General features: G+C 54.7%; 28 non-coding genes across 28 annotated transcripts; 6 read left to right on the top strand and 22 right to left on the bottom strand.

Moving 5' to 3' along the window:
* Window positions 1-263: 263 nt before the first annotated feature.
* Trnag-gcc (transfer RNA glycine (anticodon GCC)) lies at window positions 264-334 on the bottom strand. Its single transcript has one exon. It is a non-coding gene; the product is annotated as a tRNA-Gly (tRNA).
* Window positions 335-676: 342 nt separating this feature from the next.
* On the top strand, window positions 677-748 carry Trnag-ucc (transfer RNA glycine (anticodon UCC)). Its single transcript has one exon. It is a non-coding gene; the product is annotated as a tRNA-Gly (tRNA).
* Window positions 749-1,358: 610 nt separating this feature from the next.
* On the bottom strand, window positions 1,359-1,432 carry Trnai-aau (transfer RNA isoleucine (anticodon AAU)). Its single transcript has one exon. It is a non-coding gene; the product is annotated as a tRNA-Ile (tRNA).
* Window positions 1,433-1,630: 198 nt separating this feature from the next.
* Window positions 1,631-1,702, bottom strand: Trnae-uuc (transfer RNA glutamic acid (anticodon UUC)). Its single transcript has one exon. It is a non-coding gene; the product is annotated as a tRNA-Glu (tRNA).
* A 305-nt stretch (window positions 1,703-2,007) lies between these two features.
* Trnam-cau (transfer RNA methionine (anticodon CAU)) lies at window positions 2,008-2,080 on the bottom strand. The gene has a single exon. It is a non-coding gene; the product is annotated as a tRNA-Met (tRNA).
* Window positions 2,081-2,461: 381 nt separating this feature from the next.
* Window positions 2,462-2,532, bottom strand: Trnag-gcc (transfer RNA glycine (anticodon GCC)). The gene has a single exon. It is a non-coding gene; the product is annotated as a tRNA-Gly (tRNA).
* A 342-nt stretch (window positions 2,533-2,874) lies between these two features.
* On the top strand, window positions 2,875-2,946 carry Trnag-ucc (transfer RNA glycine (anticodon UCC)). The gene has a single exon. It is a non-coding gene; the product is annotated as a tRNA-Gly (tRNA).
* A 610-nt stretch (window positions 2,947-3,556) lies between these two features.
* Trnai-aau (transfer RNA isoleucine (anticodon AAU)) lies at window positions 3,557-3,630 on the bottom strand. The gene has a single exon. It is a non-coding gene; the product is annotated as a tRNA-Ile (tRNA).
* A 198-nt stretch (window positions 3,631-3,828) lies between these two features.
* Window positions 3,829-3,900, bottom strand: Trnae-uuc (transfer RNA glutamic acid (anticodon UUC)). The gene has a single exon. It is a non-coding gene; the product is annotated as a tRNA-Glu (tRNA).
* Window positions 3,901-4,205: 305 nt separating this feature from the next.
* Window positions 4,206-4,278, bottom strand: Trnam-cau (transfer RNA methionine (anticodon CAU)). Its single transcript has one exon. It is a non-coding gene; the product is annotated as a tRNA-Met (tRNA).
* A 381-nt stretch (window positions 4,279-4,659) lies between these two features.
* Trnag-gcc (transfer RNA glycine (anticodon GCC)) lies at window positions 4,660-4,730 on the bottom strand. Its single transcript has one exon. It is a non-coding gene; the product is annotated as a tRNA-Gly (tRNA).
* A 342-nt stretch (window positions 4,731-5,072) lies between these two features.
* Trnag-ucc (transfer RNA glycine (anticodon UCC)) lies at window positions 5,073-5,144 on the top strand. Its single transcript has one exon. It is a non-coding gene; the product is annotated as a tRNA-Gly (tRNA).
* A 610-nt stretch (window positions 5,145-5,754) lies between these two features.
* Window positions 5,755-5,828, bottom strand: Trnai-aau (transfer RNA isoleucine (anticodon AAU)). Its single transcript has one exon. It is a non-coding gene; the product is annotated as a tRNA-Ile (tRNA).
* Window positions 5,829-6,026: 198 nt separating this feature from the next.
* Trnae-uuc (transfer RNA glutamic acid (anticodon UUC)) lies at window positions 6,027-6,098 on the bottom strand. The gene has a single exon. It is a non-coding gene; the product is annotated as a tRNA-Glu (tRNA).
* Window positions 6,099-6,403: 305 nt separating this feature from the next.
* On the bottom strand, window positions 6,404-6,476 carry Trnam-cau (transfer RNA methionine (anticodon CAU)). The gene has a single exon. It is a non-coding gene; the product is annotated as a tRNA-Met (tRNA).
* A 381-nt stretch (window positions 6,477-6,857) lies between these two features.
* On the bottom strand, window positions 6,858-6,928 carry Trnag-gcc (transfer RNA glycine (anticodon GCC)). The gene has a single exon. It is a non-coding gene; the product is annotated as a tRNA-Gly (tRNA).
* Window positions 6,929-7,270: 342 nt separating this feature from the next.
* Window positions 7,271-7,342, top strand: Trnag-ucc (transfer RNA glycine (anticodon UCC)). The gene has a single exon. It is a non-coding gene; the product is annotated as a tRNA-Gly (tRNA).
* Window positions 7,343-7,952: 610 nt separating this feature from the next.
* Window positions 7,953-8,026, bottom strand: Trnai-aau (transfer RNA isoleucine (anticodon AAU)). The gene has a single exon. It is a non-coding gene; the product is annotated as a tRNA-Ile (tRNA).
* A 198-nt stretch (window positions 8,027-8,224) lies between these two features.
* On the bottom strand, window positions 8,225-8,296 carry Trnae-uuc (transfer RNA glutamic acid (anticodon UUC)). Its single transcript has one exon. It is a non-coding gene; the product is annotated as a tRNA-Glu (tRNA).
* Window positions 8,297-8,601: 305 nt separating this feature from the next.
* Trnam-cau (transfer RNA methionine (anticodon CAU)) lies at window positions 8,602-8,674 on the bottom strand. Its single transcript has one exon. It is a non-coding gene; the product is annotated as a tRNA-Met (tRNA).
* A 381-nt stretch (window positions 8,675-9,055) lies between these two features.
* Window positions 9,056-9,126, bottom strand: Trnag-gcc (transfer RNA glycine (anticodon GCC)). Its single transcript has one exon. It is a non-coding gene; the product is annotated as a tRNA-Gly (tRNA).
* Window positions 9,127-9,468: 342 nt separating this feature from the next.
* On the top strand, window positions 9,469-9,540 carry Trnag-ucc (transfer RNA glycine (anticodon UCC)). The gene has a single exon. It is a non-coding gene; the product is annotated as a tRNA-Gly (tRNA).
* A 610-nt stretch (window positions 9,541-10,150) lies between these two features.
* On the bottom strand, window positions 10,151-10,224 carry Trnai-aau (transfer RNA isoleucine (anticodon AAU)). Its single transcript has one exon. It is a non-coding gene; the product is annotated as a tRNA-Ile (tRNA).
* Window positions 10,225-10,422: 198 nt separating this feature from the next.
* Trnae-uuc (transfer RNA glutamic acid (anticodon UUC)) lies at window positions 10,423-10,494 on the bottom strand. Its single transcript has one exon. It is a non-coding gene; the product is annotated as a tRNA-Glu (tRNA).
* Window positions 10,495-10,799: 305 nt separating this feature from the next.
* Trnam-cau (transfer RNA methionine (anticodon CAU)) lies at window positions 10,800-10,872 on the bottom strand. The gene has a single exon. It is a non-coding gene; the product is annotated as a tRNA-Met (tRNA).
* Window positions 10,873-11,253: 381 nt separating this feature from the next.
* Window positions 11,254-11,324, bottom strand: Trnag-gcc (transfer RNA glycine (anticodon GCC)). Its single transcript has one exon. It is a non-coding gene; the product is annotated as a tRNA-Gly (tRNA).
* Window positions 11,325-11,666: 342 nt separating this feature from the next.
* Trnag-ucc (transfer RNA glycine (anticodon UCC)) lies at window positions 11,667-11,738 on the top strand. The gene has a single exon. It is a non-coding gene; the product is annotated as a tRNA-Gly (tRNA).
* Window positions 11,739-12,349: 611 nt separating this feature from the next.
* Trnai-aau (transfer RNA isoleucine (anticodon AAU)) lies at window positions 12,350-12,423 on the bottom strand. The gene has a single exon. It is a non-coding gene; the product is annotated as a tRNA-Ile (tRNA).
* Window positions 12,424-12,678: the final 255 nt, after the last annotated feature.

Genomic DNA, 12,678 nt, shown 5'->3' with positions numbered 1-12,678 from the left:
ATTGCGGTGCTGCTGCAGCTGTTGCAACGATAGGCAGCACTCCTTGTCGTTAAAGTTCAGAGCCTCGGAGGCACCCGGACCCAGCAACTTGTGAGGCCAGGCCGACGCTAGTCTGTAGAACATGATGCGAGCGTCCTAGTGGGGACCCGCGAGTGCTGCGTTCTCGGTCCTTCTCAAGGGAAATCCAGCTACACATTCTTGTGGATCGTGCATCTCAAGCGCTCAAGCCACGCGGCAGCATCATCGCGGGAAAAGCAAAATGATGCATCGGCCGGGAATCGAACCCGGGCCGCCCGCGTGGCAGGCGAGCATTCTACCACCGAACCACCGATGCTGGGGCCAGCGGTAACTTGACGCTGCTTCCCGAGCAGATGTCTCAAGGGAAAGTGGGACTGCCGTCAAGCGCCGTAGCATTCTGTGGGAAAGATGCTGCAGACGCTGAATCCTGCACTGCACTGCTTAAAAATGCCGCCAGAACGCGGTCCTCTGCGTACTCTTGCGTCGCCGGCGCCCAACTCTTGCCAAAGGATGCGAAATGTGCGCGGATACGCTGTCCGAATGCGTCTGGATGTGCTCCCCTAGCCTGCCTCGAAATGCGCCTGCCAGGTACGATCACCTTCGGCCGCTGCCGACTGGCGGGAAGCCGACACAGCGCGGACGCGCGGCGCTCGCTTGTGCGGTGGTGGTGTAATGGTCAGCATAGTTGCCTTCCAAGCAGTTGATCCGGGTTCGATTCCCGGCCACCGCAGCAGGCTTTTAATTTCGCGTATGAGTACTTTTGCCACGCGCTCTTAAATTATTGTTTTTTCGCGCTCTTACTCGCTGCATACCAGCCCTTAGTGTGTCTCGACTTGTCTCGTGTCTCGACTTGTCTCGACTTTGCTCAGCTGACGCGAGAGCTGACGCTCTCAAATCGGCCTTTATCAAAACGACAAGCACGAGAAACGACTGAGAGAGGTAAGGAGAGGCGAGGCGATGGACACACAGCACGCCCCCTTCATTTCACGGTGGCGTCTCCCTGACCGAATCGGGCTGTAGCTCCGAAAACAAAGGAGAAACAAAAATAGGAAGTAAAAGTGCAAATAGTGCCCTGTGTTCCCATGCGCTCACCCGCCCAAGTACTGACAAGGGCCAAAGTTGTTACGCATCGGCAATCGGACATTTTCTTTCATTTTCTCTTTATCGGTTGAGAACCAGTGTATTCAAGATATTATGGCCATTGCCGAGTGAATGCTGTAGCGCTTCCCGACGAGTCGGGTTCGGATCCTCTGTCAACTTCCACGCAGGGTGATGATCTTTTGGTCATCACACTCGCCAGCTGAAATCGGCGCTGCCTTTTCGTAGTAGTAAAAGAGTAGTGGCCCGTGGGGGGATCGAACCCACGACCTTCGCGTTATTAGCACGACGCTCTAACCAACTGAGCTAACGGGCCTCGGCAGATGCAGTTGCTCAGCCCTACGCTGGAAACAGGTGGCATGAAGCCATACACCATTTCTATGGTCGTCGTGTGTCTGCTTCCCTAGTCTATATTCTGCTGACGGTCACGAAACAGTAGCTATATTGCGAGCAGGACGGCAAACGGCTGCTCGGACAGCTCAAACTTGCCACGATTCGTGTGGAAAAAATTCCGTTCCTGTACCGGGAATCGAACCCGGGCCTCCTGGGTGAAAGCCAGGTATCCTAGCCACTAGACCACAGCGGATGTGGACGTTTCGTTCGACCGTTCGTACGGTCGCTTGTCGCATTTCGTGTCGAGTGCCGCGTCGGCGCCCCTCTCTCTTTGCGAGCATCTTTGCACATACTGACTGGCAAGGCGCGCACCTCAAACGTCGCAGAGCAATGCTTTTGGCTTCATGCTCTGCTGGGAGAAGAGGAAAAGGGAAGCTGTAAGTAGCAATAACAGGAAGTAAACATTTTCCCGCTGAAGCGTTGAAACGTTGTGGATAACAAACAAGAAATACGTTGGCGCCCTAGCAACAGCACCACCATCAGTCACAGAAAGTTAAATGCCCCGGGTGAGGATCGAACTCACGACCTTAAGATTATGAGACTTACGCGCTGCCTACTGCGCTACCGAGGCACGGGTGCACCGCTTGTCCTGGAAACTGGGTAAATACCGTACCCAATATTAGACGTAGAGACACTGTACTTCCTGGATAACGTGTTCTGTTGCTACACGTGCACTGCCGGCCCAGTTGATTGCGGTGCTGCTGCAGCTGTTGCAACGATAGGCAGCACTCCTTGTCGTTAAAGTTCAGAGCCTCGGAGGCACCCGGACCCAGCAACTTGTGAGGCCAGGCCGACGCTAGTCTGTAGAACATGATGCGAGCGTCCTAGTGGGGACCCGCGAGTGCTGCGTTCTCGGTCCTTCTCAAGGGAAATCCAGCTACACATTCTTGTGGATCGTGCATCTCAAGCGCTCAAGCCACGCGGCAGCATCATCGCGGGAAAAGCAAAATGATGCATCGGCCGGGAATCGAACCCGGGCCGCCCGCGTGGCAGGCGAGCATTCTACCACCGAACCACCGATGCTGGGGCCAGCGGTAACTTGACGCTGCTTCCCGAGCAGATGTCTCAAGGGAAAGTGGGACTGCCGTCAAGCGCCGTAGCATTCTGTGGGAAAGATGCTGCAGACGCTGAATCCTGCACTGCACTGCTTAAAAATGCCGCCAGAACGCGGTCCTCTGCGTACTCTTGCGTCGCCGGCGCCCAACTCTTGCCAAAGGATGCGAAATGTGCGCGGATACGCTGTCCGAATGCGTCTGGATGTGCTCCCCTAGCCTGCCTCGAAATGCGCCTGCCAGGTACGATCACCTTCGGCCGCTGCCGACTGGCGGGAAGCCGACACAGCGCGGACGCGCGGCGCTCGCTTGTGCGGTGGTGGTGTAATGGTCAGCATAGTTGCCTTCCAAGCAGTTGATCCGGGTTCGATTCCCGGCCACCGCAGCAGGCTTTTAATTTCGCGTATGAGTACTTTTGCCACGCGCTCTTAAATTATTGTTTTTTCGCGCTCTTACTCGCTGCATACCAGCCCTTAGTGTGTCTCGACTTGTCTCGTGTCTCGACTTGTCTCGACTTTGCTCAGCTGACGCGAGAGCTGACGCTCTCAAATCGGCCTTTATCAAAACGACAAGCACGAGAAACGACTGAGAGAGGTAAGGAGAGGCGAGGCGATGGACACACAGCACGCCCCCTTCATTTCACGGTGGCGTCTCCCTGACCGAATCGGGCTGTAGCTCCGAAAACAAAGGAGAAACAAAAATAGGAAGTAAAAGTGCAAATAGTGCCCTGTGTTCCCATGCGCTCACCCGCCCAAGTACTGACAAGGGCCAAAGTTGTTACGCATCGGCAATCGGACATTTTCTTTCATTTTCTCTTTATCGGTTGAGAACCAGTGTATTCAAGATATTATGGCCATTGCCGAGTGAATGCTGTAGCGCTTCCCGACGAGTCGGGTTCGGATCCTCTGTCAACTTCCACGCAGGGTGATGATCTTTTGGTCATCACACTCGCCAGCTGAAATCGGCGCTGCCTTTTCGTAGTAGTAAAAGAGTAGTGGCCCGTGGGGGGATCGAACCCACGACCTTCGCGTTATTAGCACGACGCTCTAACCAACTGAGCTAACGGGCCTCGGCAGATGCAGTTGCTCAGCCCTACGCTGGAAACAGGTGGCATGAAGCCATACACCATTTCTATGGTCGTCGTGTGTCTGCTTCCCTAGTCTATATTCTGCTGACGGTCACGAAACAGTAGCTATATTGCGAGCAGGACGGCAAACGGCTGCTCGGACAGCTCAAACTTGCCACGATTCGTGTGGAAAAAATTCCGTTCCTGTACCGGGAATCGAACCCGGGCCTCCTGGGTGAAAGCCAGGTATCCTAGCCACTAGACCACAGCGGATGTGGACGTTTCGTTCGACCGTTCGTACGGTCGCTTGTCGCATTTCGTGTCGAGTGCCGCGTCGGCGCCCCTCTCTCTTTGCGAGCATCTTTGCACATACTGACTGGCAAGGCGCGCACCTCAAACGTCGCAGAGCAATGCTTTTGGCTTCATGCTCTGCTGGGAGAAGAGGAAAAGGGAAGCTGTAAGTAGCAATAACAGGAAGTAAACATTTTCCCGCTGAAGCGTTGAAACGTTGTGGATAACAAACAAGAAATACGTTGGCGCCCTAGCAACAGCACCACCATCAGTCACAGAAAGTTAAATGCCCCGGGTGAGGATCGAACTCACGACCTTAAGATTATGAGACTTACGCGCTGCCTACTGCGCTACCGAGGCACGGGTGCACCGCTTGTCCTGGAAACTGGGTAAATACCGTACCCAATATTAGACGTAGAGACACTGTACTTCCTGGATAACGTGTTCTGTTGCTACACGTGCACTGCCGGCCCAGTTGATTGCGGTGCTGCTGCAGCTGTTGCAACGATAGGCAGCACTCCTTGTCGTTAAAGTTCAGAGCCTCGGAGGCACCCGGACCCAGCAACTTGTGAGGCCAGGCCGACGCTAGTCTGTAGAACATGATGCGAGCGTCCTAGTGGGGACCCGCGAGTGCTGCGTTCTCGGTCCTTCTCAAGGGAAATCCAGCTACACATTCTTGTGGATCGTGCATCTCAAGCGCTCAAGCCACGCGGCAGCATCATCGCGGGAAAAGCAAAATGATGCATCGGCCGGGAATCGAACCCGGGCCGCCCGCGTGGCAGGCGAGCATTCTACCACCGAACCACCGATGCTGGGGCCAGCGGTAACTTGACGCTGCTTCCCGAGCAGATGTCTCAAGGGAAAGTGGGACTGCCGTCAAGCGCCGTAGCATTCTGTGGGAAAGATGCTGCAGACGCTGAATCCTGCACTGCACTGCTTAAAAATGCCGCCAGAACGCGGTCCTCTGCGTACTCTTGCGTCGCCGGCGCCCAACTCTTGCCAAAGGATGCGAAATGTGCGCGGATACGCTGTCCGAATGCGTCTGGATGTGCTCCCCTAGCCTGCCTCGAAATGCGCCTGCCAGGTACGATCACCTTCGGCCGCTGCCGACTGGCGGGAAGCCGACACAGCGCGGACGCGCGGCGCTCGCTTGTGCGGTGGTGGTGTAATGGTCAGCATAGTTGCCTTCCAAGCAGTTGATCCGGGTTCGATTCCCGGCCACCGCAGCAGGCTTTTAATTTCGCGTATGAGTACTTTTGCCACGCGCTCTTAAATTATTGTTTTTTCGCGCTCTTACTCGCTGCATACCAGCCCTTAGTGTGTCTCGACTTGTCTCGTGTCTCGACTTGTCTCGACTTTGCTCAGCTGACGCGAGAGCTGACGCTCTCAAATCGGCCTTTATCAAAACGACAAGCACGAGAAACGACTGAGAGAGGTAAGGAGAGGCGAGGCGATGGACACACAGCACGCCCCCTTCATTTCACGGTGGCGTCTCCCTGACCGAATCGGGCTGTAGCTCCGAAAACAAAGGAGAAACAAAAATAGGAAGTAAAAGTGCAAATAGTGCCCTGTGTTCCCATGCGCTCACCCGCCCAAGTACTGACAAGGGCCAAAGTTGTTACGCATCGGCAATCGGACATTTTCTTTCATTTTCTCTTTATCGGTTGAGAACCAGTGTATTCAAGATATTATGGCCATTGCCGAGTGAATGCTGTAGCGCTTCCCGACGAGTCGGGTTCGGATCCTCTGTCAACTTCCACGCAGGGTGATGATCTTTTGGTCATCACACTCGCCAGCTGAAATCGGCGCTGCCTTTTCGTAGTAGTAAAAGAGTAGTGGCCCGTGGGGGGATCGAACCCACGACCTTCGCGTTATTAGCACGACGCTCTAACCAACTGAGCTAACGGGCCTCGGCAGATGCAGTTGCTCAGCCCTACGCTGGAAACAGGTGGCATGAAGCCATACACCATTTCTATGGTCGTCGTGTGTCTGCTTCCCTAGTCTATATTCTGCTGACGGTCACGAAACAGTAGCTATATTGCGAGCAGGACGGCAAACGGCTGCTCGGACAGCTCAAACTTGCCACGATTCGTGTGGAAAAAATTCCGTTCCTGTACCGGGAATCGAACCCGGGCCTCCTGGGTGAAAGCCAGGTATCCTAGCCACTAGACCACAGCGGATGTGGACGTTTCGTTCGACCGTTCGTACGGTCGCTTGTCGCATTTCGTGTCGAGTGCCGCGTCGGCGCCCCTCTCTCTTTGCGAGCATCTTTGCACATACTGACTGGCAAGGCGCGCACCTCAAACGTCGCAGAGCAATGCTTTTGGCTTCATGCTCTGCTGGGAGAAGAGGAAAAGGGAAGCTGTAAGTAGCAATAACAGGAAGTAAACATTTTCCCGCTGAAGCGTTGAAACGTTGTGGATAACAAACAAGAAATACGTTGGCGCCCTAGCAACAGCACCACCATCAGTCACAGAAAGTTAAATGCCCCGGGTGAGGATCGAACTCACGACCTTAAGATTATGAGACTTACGCGCTGCCTACTGCGCTACCGAGGCACGGGTGCACCGCTTGTCCTGGAAACTGGGTAAATACCGTACCCAATATTAGACGTAGAGACACTGTACTTCCTGGATAACGTGTTCTGTTGCTACACGTGCACTGCCGGCCCAGTTGATTGCGGTGCTGCTGCAGCTGTTGCAACGATAGGCAGCACTCCTTGTCGTTAAAGTTCAGAGCCTCGGAGGCACCCGGACCCAGCAACTTGTGAGGCCAGGCCGACGCTAGTCTGTAGAACATGATGCGAGCGTCCTAGTGGGGACCCGCGAGTGCTGCGTTCTCGGTCCTTCTCAAGGGAAATCCAGCTACACATTCTTGTGGATCGTGCATCTCAAGCGCTCAAGCCACGCGGCAGCATCATCGCGGGAAAAGCAAAATGATGCATCGGCCGGGAATCGAACCCGGGCCGCCCGCGTGGCAGGCGAGCATTCTACCACCGAACCACCGATGCTGGGGCCAGCGGTAACTTGACGCTGCTTCCCGAGCAGATGTCTCAAGGGAAAGTGGGACTGCCGTCAAGCGCCGTAGCATTCTGTGGGAAAGATGCTGCAGACGCTGAATCCTGCACTGCACTGCTTAAAAATGCCGCCAGAACGCGGTCCTCTGCGTACTCTTGCGTCGCCGGCGCCCAACTCTTGCCAAAGGATGCGAAATGTGCGCGGATACGCTGTCCGAATGCGTCTGGATGTGCTCCCCTAGCCTGCCTCGAAATGCGCCTGCCAGGTACGATCACCTTCGGCCGCTGCCGACTGGCGGGAAGCCGACACAGCGCGGACGCGCGGCGCTCGCTTGTGCGGTGGTGGTGTAATGGTCAGCATAGTTGCCTTCCAAGCAGTTGATCCGGGTTCGATTCCCGGCCACCGCAGCAGGCTTTTAATTTCGCGTATGAGTACTTTTGCCACGCGCTCTTAAATTATTGTTTTTTCGCGCTCTTACTCGCTGCATACCAGCCCTTAGTGTGTCTCGACTTGTCTCGTGTCTCGACTTGTCTCGACTTTGCTCAGCTGACGCGAGAGCTGACGCTCTCAAATCGGCCTTTATCAAAACGACAAGCACGAGAAACGACTGAGAGAGGTAAGGAGAGGCGAGGCGATGGACACACAGCACGCCCCCTTCATTTCACGGTGGCGTCTCCCTGACCGAATCGGGCTGTAGCTCCGAAAACAAAGGAGAAACAAAAATAGGAAGTAAAAGTGCAAATAGTGCCCTGTGTTCCCATGCGCTCACCCGCCCAAGTACTGACAAGGGCCAAAGTTGTTACGCATCGGCAATCGGACATTTTCTTTCATTTTCTCTTTATCGGTTGAGAACCAGTGTATTCAAGATATTATGGCCATTGCCGAGTGAATGCTGTAGCGCTTCCCGACGAGTCGGGTTCGGATCCTCTGTCAACTTCCACGCAGGGTGATGATCTTTTGGTCATCACACTCGCCAGCTGAAATCGGCGCTGCCTTTTCGTAGTAGTAAAAGAGTAGTGGCCCGTGGGGGGATCGAACCCACGACCTTCGCGTTATTAGCACGACGCTCTAACCAACTGAGCTAACGGGCCTCGGCAGATGCAGTTGCTCAGCCCTACGCTGGAAACAGGTGGCATGAAGCCATACACCATTTCTATGGTCGTCGTGTGTCTGCTTCCCTAGTCTATATTCTGCTGACGGTCACGAAACAGTAGCTATATTGCGAGCAGGACGGCAAACGGCTGCTCGGACAGCTCAAACTTGCCACGATTCGTGTGGAAAAAATTCCGTTCCTGTACCGGGAATCGAACCCGGGCCTCCTGGGTGAAAGCCAGGTATCCTAGCCACTAGACCACAGCGGATGTGGACGTTTCGTTCGACCGTTCGTACGGTCGCTTGTCGCATTTCGTGTCGAGTGCCGCGTCGGCGCCCCTCTCTCTTTGCGAGCATCTTTGCACATACTGACTGGCAAGGCGCGCACCTCAAACGTCGCAGAGCAATGCTTTTGGCTTCATGCTCTGCTGGGAGAAGAGGAAAAGGGAAGCTGTAAGTAGCAATAACAGGAAGTAAACATTTTCCCGCTGAAGCGTTGAAACGTTGTGGATAACAAACAAGAAATACGTTGGCGCCCTAGCAACAGCACCACCATCAGTCACAGAAAGTTAAATGCCCCGGGTGAGGATCGAACTCACGACCTTAAGATTATGAGACTTACGCGCTGCCTACTGCGCTACCGAGGCACGGGTGCACCGCTTGTCCTGGAAACTGGGTAAATACCGTACCCAATATTAGACGTAGAGACACTGTACTTCCTGGATAACGTGTTCTGTTGCTACACGTGCACTGCCGGCCCAGTTGATTGCGGTGCTGCTGCAGCTGTTGCAACGATAGGCAGCACTCCTTGTCGTTAAAGTTCAGAGCCTCGGAGGCACCCGGACCCAGCAACTTGTGAGGCCAGGCCGACGCTAGTCTGTAGAACATGATGCGAGCGTCCTAGTGGGGACCCGCGAGTGCTGCGTTCTCGGTCCTTCTCAAGGGAAATCCAGCTACACATTCTTGTGGATCGTGCATCTCAAGCGCTCAAGCCACGCGGCAGCATCATCGCGGGAAAAGCAAAATGATGCATCGGCCGGGAATCGAACCCGGGCCGCCCGCGTGGCAGGCGAGCATTCTACCACCGAACCACCGATGCTGGGGCCAGCGGTAACTTGACGCTGCTTCCCGAGCAGATGTCTCAAGGGAAAGTGGGACTGCCGTCAAGCGCCGTAGCATTCTGTGGGAAAGATGCTGCAGACGCTGAATCCTGCACTGCACTGCTTAAAAATGCCGCCAGAACGCGGTCCTCTGCGTACTCTTGCGTCGCCGGCGCCCAACTCTTGCCAAAGGATGCGAAATGTGCGCGGATACGCTGTCCGAATGCGTCTGGATGTGCTCCCCTAGCCTGCCTCGAAATGCGCCTGCCAGGTACGATCACCTTCGGCCGCTGCCGACTGGCGGGAAGCCGACACAGCGCGGACGCGCGGCGCTCGCTTGTGCGGTGGTGGTGTAATGGTCAGCATAGTTGCCTTCCAAGCAGTTGATCCGGGTTCGATTCCCGGCCACCGCAGCAGGCTTTTAATTTCGCGTATGAGTACTTTTGCCACGCGCTCTTAAATTATTGTTTTTTCGCGCTCTTACTCGCTGCATACCAGCCCTTAGTGTGTCTCGACTTGTCTCGTGTCTCGACTTGTCTCGACTTTGCTCAGCTGACGCGAGAGCTGACGCTCTCAAATCGGCCTTTATCAAAACGACAAGCACGAGAAACGACTGAGAGAGGTAAGGAGAGGCGAGGCGATGGACACACAGCACGCCCCCTTCATTTCACGGTGGCGTCTCCCTGACCGAATCGGGCTGTAGCTCCGAAAACAAAGGAGAAACAAAAATAGGAAGTAAAAGTGCAAATAGTGCCCTGTGTTCCCATGCGCTCACCCGCCCAAGTACTGACAAGGGCCAAAGTTGTTACGCATCGGCAATCGGACATTTTCTTTCATTTTCTCTTTATCGGTTGAGAACCAGTGTATTCAAGATATTATGGCCATTGCCGAGTGAATGCTGTAGCGCTTCCCGACGAGTCGGGTTCGGATCCTCTGTCAACTTCCACGCAGGGTGATGATCTTTTGGTCATCACACTCGCCAGCTGAAATCGGCGCTGCCTTTTCGTAGTAGTAAAAGAGTAGTGGCCCGTGGGGGGATCGAACCCACGACCTTCGCGTTATTAGCACGACGCTCTAACCAACTGAGCTAACGGGCCTCGGCAGATGCAGTTGCTCAGCCCTACGCTGGAAACAGGTGGCATGAAGCCATACACCATTTCTATGGTCGTCGTGTGTCTGCTTCCCTAGTCTATATTCTGCTGACGGTCACGAAACAGTAGCTATATTGCGAGCAGGACGGCAAACGGCTGCTCGGACAGCTCAAACTTGCCACGATTCGTGTGGAAAAAATTCCGTTCCTGTACCGGGAATCGAACCCGGGCCTCCTGGGTGAAAGCCAGGTATCCTAGCCACTAGACCACAGCGGATGTGGACGTTTCGTTCGACCGTTCGTACGGTCGCTTGTCGCATTTCGTGTCGAGTGCCGCGTCGGCGCCCCTCTCTCTTTGCGAGCATCTTTGCACATACTGACTGGCAAGGCGCGCACCTCAAACGTCGCAGAGCAATGCTTTTGGCTTCATGCTCTGCTGGGAGAAGAGGAAAAGGGAAGCTGTAAGTAGCAATAACAGGAAGTAAACATTTTCCCGCTGAAGCGTTGAAACGTTGTGGATAACAAACAAGAAATACGTTGGCGCCCTAGCAACAGCACCACCATCAGTCACAGAAAGTTAAATGCCCCGGGTGAGGATCGAACTCACGACCTTAAGATTATGAGACTTACGCGCTGCCTACTGCGCTACCGAGGCACGGGTGCACCGCTTGTCCTGGAAACTGGGTAAATACCGTACCCAATATTAGACGTAGAGACACTGTACTTCCTGGATAACGTGTTCTGTTGCTACACGTGCACTGCCGGCCCAGTTGATTGCGGTGCTGCTGCAGCTGTTGCAACGATAGGCAGCACTCCTTGTCGTTAAAGTTCAGAGCCTCGGAGGCACCCGGACCCAGCAACTTGTGAGGCCAGGCCGACGCTAGTCTGTAGAACATGATGCGAGCGTCCTAGTGGGGACCCGCGAGTGCTGCGTTCTCGGTCCTTCTCAAGGGAAATCCAGCTACACATTCTTGTGGATCGTGCATCTCAAGCGCTCAAGCCACGCGGCAGCATCATCGCGGGAAAAGCAAAATGATGCATCGGCCGGGAATCGAACCCGGGCCGCCCGCGTGGCAGGCGAGCATTCTACCACCGAACCACCGATGCTGGGGCCAGCGGTAACTTGACGCTGCTTCCCGAGCAGATGTCTCAAGGGAAAGTGGGACTGCCGTCAAGCGCCGTAGCATTCTGTGGGAAAGATGCTGCAGACGCTGAATCCTGCACTGCACTGCTTAAAAATGCCGCCAGAACGCGGTCCTCTGCGTACTCTTGCGTCGCCGGCGCCCAACTCTTGCCAAAGGATGCGAAATGTGCGCGGATACGCTGTCCGAATGCGTCTGGATGTGCTCCCCTAGCCTGCCTCGAAATGCGCCTGCCAGGTACGATCACCTTCGGCCGCTGCCGACTGGCGGGAAGCCGACACAGCGCGGACGCGCGGCGCTCGCTTGTGCGGTGGTGGTGTAATGGTCAGCATAGTTGCCTTCCAAGCAGTTGATCCGGGTTCGATTCCCGGCCACCGCAGCAGGCTTTTAATTTCGCGTATGAGTACTTTTGCCACGCGCTCTTAAATTATTGTTTTTTCGCGCTCTTACTCGCTGCATACCAGCCCTTAGTGTGTCTCGACTTGTCTCGTGTCTCGACTTGTCTCGACTTTGCTCAGCTGACGCGAGAGCTGACGCTCTCAAATCGGCCTTTATCAAAACGACAAGCACGAGAAACGACTGAGAGAGGTAAGGAGAGGCGAGGCGATGGACACACAGCACGCCCCCTTCATTTCACGGTGGCGTCTCCCTGACCGAATCGGGCTGTAGCTCCGAAAACAAAGGAGAAACAAAAAATAGGAAGTAAAAGTGCAAATAGTGCCCTGTGTTCCCATGCGCTCACCCGCCCAAGTACTGACAAGGGCCAAAGTTGTTACGCATCGGCAATCGGACATTTTCTTTCATTTTCTCTTTATCGGTTGAGAACCAGTGTATTCAAGATATTATGGCCATTGCCGAGTGAATGCTGTAGCGCTTCCCGACGAGTCGGGTTCGGATCCTCTGTCAACTTCCACGCAGGGTGATGATCTTTTGGTCATCACACTCGCCAGCTGAAATCGGCGCTGCCTTTTCGTAGTAGTAAAAGAGTAGTGGCCCGTGGGGGGATCGAACCCACGACCTTCGCGTTATTAGCACGACGCTCTAACCAACTGAGCTAACGGGCCTCGGCAGATGCAGTTGCTCAGCCCTACGCTGGTAGCTCAGCCCTACGCTGAAACAGGTGGCATGAAGCCATACACCATTTCTATGGTCGTCGCTGTGTCTGCTTCCCTAGTCTATATTCTGCTGACGGTCACGAAACAGTAGCTATATTGCGAGCAGGACGGCAAACGGCTGCTCGGACAGCTCAAACTTGCCACGATTCGTGTGGAAAAAATTCCGTTCCTGTACCGGGATCGAACCCGGGCCTCCTGGGTGAA

The sequence above is a fragment of the Schistocerca serialis genome, unplaced genomic scaffold (genome assembly GCF_023864345.2).
Source record: "Schistocerca serialis cubense isolate TAMUIC-IGC-003099 unplaced genomic scaffold, iqSchSeri2.2 HiC_scaffold_1252, whole genome shotgun sequence".
NCBI classification, from domain to species: Eukaryota; Metazoa; Arthropoda; class Insecta; order Orthoptera; family Acrididae; genus Schistocerca; species Schistocerca serialis.
The sequence above is the reverse complement of the archived record's forward strand: the minus strand, read 5'-3'. Positions and strand labels throughout refer to the sequence as shown.